This window comes from Eublepharis macularius, chromosome 9 (assembly GCF_028583425.1).
Source record: "Eublepharis macularius isolate TG4126 chromosome 9, MPM_Emac_v1.0, whole genome shotgun sequence".
Taxonomy (NCBI): Eukaryota; Metazoa; Chordata; class Lepidosauria; order Squamata; family Eublepharidae; genus Eublepharis; species Eublepharis macularius.
The window spans coordinates 40,160,369-40,168,754 of record NC_072798.1 but is presented as its reverse complement, the minus strand read 5'-3'; positions in this window follow the sequence as shown (position 1 = coordinate 40,168,754).

Genomic DNA, 8,386 nt, shown 5'->3' with positions numbered 1-8,386 from the left:
GAGGGCAACTTCTGCAGACTTTAAAGAGACATCGCGAGGTGAGGGTGGGGTTAGGGTTATCTGCATTGGGCTGGGGACGTTCGCAATCCAGGCATCCCAGAAAGCTACCATGTAAAATGTCTGCATGTATTTGGATAGATAAATAAGAGAGTGATACTTTTTTTTATCACTCAAGCCTGGGTAATTTTGCTATTTTTAGTGTTGGAAGACGTCTCTCAGAGCACTCAAATACAAAGAAAAGCTGAGATTTAACGATTATATGAAAGAGAAGGCGCTTGTCATGTAGGGATGAAGGAAGAAAATCTAGCCCCGTTAACATTTCCTGTTCTACAGAACACACAGAGAACCCCGTCTGGTCACCTTGCAAGCCTGGGTGTGTTTACTAGACAGAAAGCACCACTGATTTCAAGGGACCTTCCTCCCATGTTAGTGTGCCTAGGATTTCAGCACCTACTTCTTACTTGCAGTCATGGATATTAACTGGAACCAGGCATTAATTGCCTCCCTACTAGTAAAAATAGCAAAGGAGATAAACCCTATTCCCCACCACTTCAAAGATGTTGCTTACAGTAATTGCTTGCCTTTGGGGCTTGCCACAGGCTACATGACAAGTTATAAGTTATAGGTGTTCTCCTGCCTTTCTTTTCTCCTGTTCTCAGGGCAAGATGCTGGTGGAGGTCAAACAAGGGAGGAAATATAATCCCATCTTCTGCCACTCCAAGAGTAAAATGTTTTGTAAGTGGCCTGTGGGGGCAGTTGATGGAAGGAGGGCAACTTTAATGGCAGGCACACACTACTTTTTAAGAGGGCAGTAAAATACAACTGTACAAAAATTTAATATAGGCCGAGTACTCTCATCCAAGGGCCTCACCAGGGCTACCTCATCCATTTCACACCAGACAGCTCTGCCTAGTTTGCTATGTGACCACCACTGATATGAGAGACCAGAGATAAAGACTGGTGAGCTTCTTGTATTGGTGGTACATACAACTTGGGGTGGGGGAGGCTGCACTTTTAGAAGCGCCACTTTCTCCACAATTATTCAAGACATGAGGACCTTGATCTCTTTTGCCTCAGGTCACCTAAAGGTAGAATATAGGCGTGTTAACCAGAGTGTGGCACAGTTTTTTGCTAAAAGTGCAGATCAGAGTCTATGTAAGTCCAAATCATCAGATTTTGGTAGGTCAGCCGTCTCAGGACCTTGTGCTAGCTGCCCCTTTCTAACATAGTCCTCCTTTCTTGACTAATGAATGTTTATTCAATCTTGAAAATGGCAGTTTGGAAAAAAGTACACTATTCTGAGTAGTTTCAGGTGGGAAGTAGTGTTTGCCTTCAGTAGAACAGCAAAATCTGAGTCCAGTAGCACCTTAAAGACCAACAAGAGCTTTTGAGAGTCAAAGCTCCCTTTGCTGAACATACTGTGAAATTAATGTGATTTAGCAATCCTAAGCAGGTCTATTCAAAATCCTACTCAGGTCTATTCAACAGGACTTACTACCAAGTGTTCATAGGTGTCACAATGCCTGATTCAGGCCTTTATTTTATGGGTTTTTTCTTTTACTGTTAACTCTTATAATTTAGGCCTTGGGACTGTTTATTTTATTCCTTAATAATGGTAATGCCTCAATTCTGGATGCCACTCAGCATTTATTTGGCTTATTATGAAGAAATTAAAGGCTTGAATGAACCACCCAGTAGACTTGATGAACACAACTTAGGAAAACAGGTTTATCTCAGAGGTATATTGAATTATAACTTCTTCCCAATTCAGCCTGCTACATGACACAATGCTGGAACCTGTGAGGTGCTTTAAACTTAAGAGGTACGCTGTAACAGGAATCAATAGTTTGTAATGTAACCACAGTCATCACGCAGATTGGCACTTTTAAACTGTTTTGTAACAGAAAATAGCACCCAGGTGCCGGCCTGTCAAAATCAGTATCTATAGTCCCTAATGGACTCCCCTGACTAGGCCAGGAAACCTCCTAACCCGGTTCCCTCCAAAACTCCAACTCTTTTCTTCCACTAGATTTGAGTCTGGTGGCACCTTAAAGACCAAAAAGATTTTCAGGATATAAGCTTTTGAGAGTCAGAGATTCCTTCTTCAAATACAGTAAGAATGGAGATCCCTGGGCCTTTATATCCCAGGTTGTCAGTTCCACTCTCCACTTCATAGTTCCATTCATTGTGAATGTGATTGGAGAGAGGGCGGAGCCTTCTGTTGTACATCACAATAGGTTTGCACAGTACATGAGTGTAATCTCATGTATGCTTACTTGACAATAAAAGCCAAGCTACAAGTGATGCCTGACACAGGTTGGACACTTGTCAGCTTACCTCAAGTTTTGATGGGAAATGTAGGTGTATGGCTCTCCATTTAATTGAAGTTTACAGAGCGGCAGTCTATGGACGGAGAACATGCAGTCGAAAGGGGAGTGCAGGCGTTGGGCTCTCGCCGGGCGCCCCCCTTCTCCTCTGCTGGGTGTAGGGCGGGGGGTTCTGTAAACTTCAATTAAATGAAGAGCCAAGCTGTAAGACCAGGATGCCTACATTTCCTGTCAAAACGTGAGGTAAGCTGACAAGTGTCCAACCTGTGTAAGGCGTCACTTGTAGCTTGGCTCTTAGGCTCACTGGACATATTGGAACTTACTTCTGAGGTGACATTAAGGTTGCCAACTCTGAGTTGGTAAATACTATAAAGTATAGCAGGGTATAGTACCATAGAGTAGGAGTCCCCAGTGGGTGCCTATGGGCACCACAGTGCCCAGCAGCACCTTTCCTGGTGCCCACCAAGTGTTTTTAGAAAGTCAGTGGGGCCAGGTGGGGCTTTTGCCCAAGCAGGGCTTCTGACTGCCCATTGGAGATTTGGTTGGCTGTGCAGTTCTTTAAAAATGATGCTTTGACAGTGGCCGCCATCACAGCACAAAAGTCTTCACTATGTGACTGAGGGTAAGTTATGTGTATGCGATTCTTTTTAAACAACATGTTTATTTTAAAAATCATCCTGTTAAGCACAGCTTGTGCTTGAAATTTTGAAAAGTTCTATTAGACTGATATATGATCTCTGTCTCTGACATTTTGTGGTTGGCTCTACCTCTTGCAGCAGCCATTTTTGGGGGGGGGGGCTGTGCCCGCTACCTTGTGTCAGAATTCAAAAGGTGCTTGTAGTCTCAGAAAGGTTGGGGACTCCTGCCATAGAGTCTACCCATTGAAGTAGTCAGTTTCTCCAGGGGAACTGATCTTTGTTGTCTGAAGATCTGTTGTACTTCTGGAGGATCTCCAGGCCCTACCAGGAAGGTTGGCAACCCTAGGTGACTTGCCTAAGTTTGCAATTAAAAGACGTAAATTATGTTGCCAACTAGAAAAAAATGCCCCACCCTGGTTTTGTACCTTTAACGAGAGCAAACAGGATTTTTTCCTCTCATCATGGAGATGAATAAGCATTGTCACGTGAGAAAGTCTGTGCATCAGGTTGCTCTTAAAGGTACTGGACGGGGTGGAGGGTGGGGTGCTTCGATGCAAAGGAGCACCAGCACCCTCCTGTACAATTACTAGTGATGTAGAAAAAAGAATGTGAGCAGTCCTGGTTTGTCATGCAAGTAACTGCAATTCTCTCTTCCGCGTAATTCCTGAAGGTATAAAATGCACCTGGTAACTTTATAGAGAAAATACCTTAAAAGCAAAGCTAGAGTGCAGTTCTTTACTTTGACCCACTTTTAGTTCATCTGAGAAAGCGTATAACATCTGCTAATGCTAAAGCACTCATTACATTCCACCAATGTGTTATCTGAAGAAATGCAGTGTTGGTATATGAACCACACAGTTTTGGCTGCTAAATAATTTAATTTCCCTTGAAGCTTTTATATTCTTAAATATTCTATTTTCATTCTGCTAAATTTCAGGCATTCACAGATACCTCTCCCTGTTGCTTGCAAGACTGTGTCATCTTGCAAAGATAAAGGCTGTGGTCCTCAGCTGAATTACTTGAGACTAAATATCATTTAACTCAGTGGAAATTACTTAAGAGGAAACATGCTTCAGGATCCTGTTGAACAATCCTTGACTTTAACAGGTAAAGCTCTGTTTACATTGAATGGGAACAATTTCCATCTGACAGAGTGTGATAATTTTGGGGAAACAGAACTCTCTAATTTGAGTCAAATGAGAATCGCTCCTGCTAGCTTCAGTGAAAATAGACCCAAGCATATGAAATATTATAACTAGGGTGGTTTAAGCCTACCTGTGATGGATGTAATATGGAATTAGTAAACTACTATATTAGTATAAATGCTTTGTTACAGTGGTTTTTTTCTTTTTATGACACTAAGTGGATCCACTGATAGAAATTAATTTGCTAGAGAAAACTCTTTGTAATAGTTTCAGACAGTCTTTGAAGAATGTCCTTTTTATTATTTTCAACCCCCTTGCAAGCAGTCTGAATGCAGTTATTCCTACTGGAGATACACTGATTTATTATGTAGAGGCTCCTATTACTTCTCTGTTATGATTGGGCTACTTCAGCAGCAGTCCTAAAGACACTTTCCTGGGAAAAATAACATGGGACTTACTTCCAAATAGACCTGCTTTATAGGATTGTTCTATGAGGCTACTGTAGGCCTAAGATTGGGTCTTAACACCCTTTCCCCTGATCTACTGTTACAAGCAGGACTCCAGGTATACTGCAACCAGAAAGCAGGCAGGCAATAGGAACAGGAGAGAAAAAGCTGCAGCTGCCTCTGGCATTGGAGAATTTAGACCTTCTCTGGGTTGTAGCCTAGCAATCTTACATAGGCCAATGGCCATATCCGTATAGCCTTGGCTGAAAGACAAACTAATTCTGCATGGCTTCAGTTTGGCAATACACAATTGCTTAGGCTCAGTTGTGTCCCTTTTGCATTTGTTATTACAATTTCTCGCAGAGGCTTCAAGTAGAGAAGACTGCTAAGCACCCCATCCACAAAGGATGTGCCAAGAAACTCACACAGGACTGGAACTGAGACCTGAATATAAATATCTTCCACTGAAAGATGGGGAGAGGTTGTTTTGGGCACAGTAGGTGGAGACTTTACCACAGAGAAGGGAGCCTTTTCTCCTGTAGTATAGTGCAGCTGCCCCCCCCCCAGCTTTAACTACCACATAAAACATCAATCATGTGGGTATCGAAAATCCCCTCCCCTTCCACACTTTGTCACCAAAGTATAATTGAGAGGGTTATGTGTTTTTGCTTAATCATGGTAGAAATTGGTCTATATGACTGTCCAAATAGCAGGCATGTCTGCCTAACTGTAAGCACAACTTCAGCAAAAACTTCAGTTTTTTTTAAATTAGATTTAAATGTACTTTAGAACCAAATGCAGTATGTGCAAGTCTATGCGCTTTATGTCAATGTAAATATTCAAAGAGAAATATACATAGTATTGGATTAAAAATCTGTGCTTTTCATGGAAAATCTACCAACAAAGTACTATCAATAGATAAAGCACAAAGAGTTTGTAAAAACAACTGATGATTTCCTGCAATCTAAAATGAAGTGGCTTTGAACTTGGACAGAAAGCTGCCAAGGAACCGAGCTGTAGTTCTGGTCTCCTTGGTGAAATGGCAGGATACAAATGCTCAACAATTATTTTGGTGTGTCTCTTTCAATTACTCATTTATAAATGTTTGATGATACCAGAAACCGTCAGGTAGTCTGTCAATATGGCTTTTAAAAAGTGAAAGAAACAAGGCAGGAGTCCCAAACCTTATTGAACCTCTGGCCACTTTTAATAGTTGAAAAAAAGCAGCAGGCACTACAACAAAATGGCTGCCATGGGAAGGGGGAGGGTGGTAACTCCCAAAATGGTTTCCACGAAGGCTGAATCCATTCACAAAACGTTAGGAGGTTCCAAGCATCTTTCTATAATAGAGGCAGCTGTTTCCAAATAGGTGCTCCCTGCAAATGTATCGTTGATGCCTCCTGAGCTCTTCTGAATTACCTTCTATTCTAGTGACGTGGAAGAAAGCCAGTGTAGTTTGTACTATTCTCTGTAACTGCAACAGCACCATCCTACTTACTATGGATGCAGAACAAAAAAATTCTTCTAATCTATTCATTTTACAGAATCATAAAAAAGGTGATCTAACTATGCAGAATTGGATGCTCTTCTGCTTTATACGTCATTAGATGTGTAACTGGCAAACTGTTCTGAGAACTGGAAACAGCTACTTTGTTCCTTGAAACCAGAAAGCTTTATTTAATGTGCATGGGCTTTGGGAGTCTCCTACCACAGTAGCAAAGAGAAACTCATAGCACAACTTTTTATGTCCTTTTGCAACAAAAAGAGAGGAAACAGGGAACCAAAAGGAAAGTTATAACACAACTATCTCCAAATATGGGAGAATGAACATTTGCCCCAATGTTGCGATTTTACCCTTAGGCCTGGTATATCTCCTTATATGGGAAGAGTGACAGCTACCTTATAGTTGCTACAGCCAGGTGTACCTAACCTGCTTTTTAACTTAGTCATCACATTAGATTTATATTGGTGGCCTTAGTTAAATTTCTCAGGATGAAATTTAGTTGGGAAGTTCAGGTTCTTGAGATCCACAGTAGCCAGATTCTGTAAGGTGTGAAGACTGTTCACTTTGCTAACTATGCAAATTTCTATTCTCCCCCTCCCCTCACTTTCCTAAGATAAGCTTGTGCAGTTGTGTGGCCTGTAAGATTATCATACAACCAAAACAGATATTTTTTATAATATTGTTATATTGCAAAGAAAGTGGTAATTATGAGATTGCTGTATTTTTGAGGTCTTTTTTTGAAATGTACTTTTGGAGACGGATTGAAATACTACTTTTCTAAGCATGGTTCTGATGGTTTCTTCTTGATCCTTTTCAATACGTTTTGTTTTATCCTTCCTGGATTAATTTTGAAGGTATAAAAATCTGAATTAATGGTAAACATTACTAAAAAGGAGACTAGTGGTTTATGGTGAGTCCCAGAAGCCTTGTGGGTTGGTCTGTAGGTTAGCAGTGATGGATGGGGAAAAGAACAAAGTATATGGTATGAAGGGAACCAACAAGTGGGTGATAAAGAAAAAAAAATTTAAGGAGAGTTTGAAAATCCTAGCTATACAGGCGCTTTGTTGCCATCAGGCAGAAAGACCAGCAGCGGCGGCCAGTACAGCAGTGAAGGAAGCTGGAAACACTGAGCCAAAATGACATGGCTATTTCTGGAATACTAGGGCAACAACAAATGGAGGTCACCACTTCAGGGAGAAGAGGTAAAATGTGAATCTATCCCAAGTGAGAGGCCAGTGAGCTGGATTGTGTTGTATTGTTATTGGACAAGAGCCAATGAAACTGGTCCCCCATGAGATGGGGTATTATATAGTGGCAGGAACAGCTCTTACCATACAGGCATCTTTATTGAAATTAGAACAGCCTGAACAGCCTGCTAGGATCAGCAGGATTCAGTTTATACTCACAGAAACTGCACCCACCCTAAACAACAACCAATACAAAGTAAGCAGCTAGAATCCTTCGTTTGCATGAACTATTTACAAAGTAACTACTTTCAGCCCAGCTACTGGGTGATAAAGCAACAGTTGTGACTGGCCATCCCCTGCACAAACATCAATAGCCTTGTAGGCCTCAGGAGCCTCCATTCCAGCTCTAACAATACATAACATGGGGGATGGTCATTAGAATTCCATTTGATAGGCACTGAAGTTGTAAATTAGTGGTGATTGGGCTGAGGCTGATTTTGGTTGGGTGTGTACGTGGCCTGGGATTCAGAAGGATGGGGATCAAGCACCACCATTCAGTAACATGAGAGACATAGTGGTGTGAGTTGGAGGGACAACATAGGGGGGAAAGTTAAGACAACTTGCTCCGCTTTCATTTCAGTCCCTCTCTTACCCCAGCAACACTTTAGCTGTCATGTCAGCACTTCATCAGGTCTAAAAGTACTGCTGTTGAACATCAGATCTGTCTATGTAAAACACAGAAAATTTAATCCTTCATAAGGCAGCAGACAAAGAGGAAGCACCAAGACCTCTCCTTCCACCTGTGCCTGGTACAACGGCTCATTTGATAGAAGGGGAGTTTATATGATTTATGAGGCTTTTACCACCCTCTCCAGGTAATAACAGAGTTCAAATTCTAAGTGGATGCACCTAACGTTAGAGCTGTTGTGATGTAGTGGTTAGAGTGGTGGACTAGGCATCTTGGAGCATCATATTAAAGCAGCAACAATATGAATGAAGATGGTACAGTCATGCTAATAGTGAAATTAGATCTCATCCTCAAATCAGTCATGGTAAACAGTTCCTATCAGGAATGATATTCAGTGTGCTAATCTTTCTGTAAATCAAGAACTCAAATGGAGCGTTGCCATTTTGTCCCC